Source organism: Cavia porcellus, unplaced genomic scaffold (assembly GCF_034190915.1).
Source record: "Cavia porcellus strain 051 isolate PalLab524CR breed Dunkin Hartley unplaced genomic scaffold, mCavPor4.1 scaffold_30, whole genome shotgun sequence".
NCBI classification, from domain to species: Eukaryota; Metazoa; Chordata; class Mammalia; order Rodentia; family Caviidae; genus Cavia; species Cavia porcellus.
The window spans coordinates 10,834,742-10,836,242 of record NW_026947513.1 but is presented as its reverse complement, the minus strand read 5'-3'; the positions used below and the strand labels follow the sequence as shown (position 1 = coordinate 10,836,242).

The following is a 1,501-nucleotide window of genomic DNA, read 5'->3' as shown; positions in this document are numbered from 1 at the left end:
ATGCATAAAATTTTCTTAGGTTCTTTGTAACTGTTGGCGATTTCTCACTAATCTTTTGTTGTTTTTGTTGTATTCCAGGCTGGCACTGAATTCATCTCATTAATTTATAATTCCCATATTGAAACAGTAGAGAAAAAAGAAAACCAAAGTCTGGCATTCTTGGCTGAGATCACTTGGATTCCTGATATCTGAAAAGAAAGAATGATAATTATTTTTTAAAATATTTAATGCTTTGAGCCATGCAAATACCATCCAACAAAGTACTCATTGTATGACTCTGACAGCAGAAATAGACAATCTGTAAATTTCAAGACATTGGAAAATTCGTTGTCTGAAAGTTACAGTACAAGAGATGAAAAATGTTTGCTTAAGTATTCAATGGAATTAGGAGAAGCTCTCAGGTGGCAAACACAGGTTTCTGCGTCAAAATTTAGTGAAGATTTTTGAATATATAAGCCATATATACTCATTTATATGATCATAATATTTTATTAATAGTTTCAGAGTATTTTGAGTGATAGGCAATCCATACACCAGGTAACCTGCTTCCTTAAAATTTTTATATAGAAAATTCACCATCACTTCCTTTAGAAAATCCTATATCTCAAAATACAATTTTTTTCTCTGTTGTGTAAAGACATTCACTTAAGATTAAACAGTTAAGTTGCAACATTGTAAAAAAAAAAAAAAACCTTATCTTCCATGCAAATTAAGTTAATTAAACAGCGGTATAATGTGTTAGTTATATTAAAGTCAAAATGACTAAGTTGAATTTTCTGTGTCTCTTGGCGAAGTTCACTATCTGCTGGTGATACCGACATAAACATATTCATATTTTATATTTTAATCTGTAGCAAAACATGTAACAGTAAAAACATTCATTATCACTTCTGTAAAAGTATTGATGGCAGGTATTTTAAGAACAGATACCAAGGTTGATCTTAGCCAAAAGGCCAAGAAGCATGGCATGTAGTTTTAAAATACCACAAAATTCAAAGGGAAGATTGAACTTAGCTTTAATAGTTTTATCTAAAAGTGTTAGTGTGAATTTTCAAGTCATAATGGTGGAGGAACACAGTAAGGTCACTAAATATAAAATACTTCTAAAGCAAACTTTCCACATTTCACTCGCTACATAAATTTTTTAAACTTCCTTTATTTACAAAATAACTTTCTATATCACTTAGTTATGTTGATGGATTACCCTCCAAGAATCTGGGAAACTAGCAAAAGGAAAAAAAAAAAATTCAATAAAAATCTTCCCCAAACAGAACATTAAACAGAACATAAAACTCCAAAACTTTGTTTCATAATCCTATCCTTTATGCAAAGTAGTAACAAAAAATATCTGTATTTCTAGTCTATATTCATACATGAAAAAAACTTGAGAAATGCATATTTTGCATGGTTTAAATGAGTTGGGATTCAGCCCATTTATTTTTCTAGTACCTTAAAGGCAAGTAGATACCTAAAGGTGGGAAGAGAATATTTTGTGTGTGAT

General features: G+C 30.0%; 1 non-coding gene across 1 annotated transcript; it reads right to left on the bottom strand.

Annotated features, from left to right (window-relative positions):
- Positions 1-783: 783 nt before the first annotated feature.
- LOC111756038 (U2 spliceosomal RNA) lies at positions 784-965 on the bottom strand. The gene has a single exon (XR_002790542.1). It is a non-coding gene; the product is annotated as a U2 spliceosomal RNA (small nuclear RNA).
- Between the last annotated feature and the right edge of the window lie 536 nt (positions 966-1,501).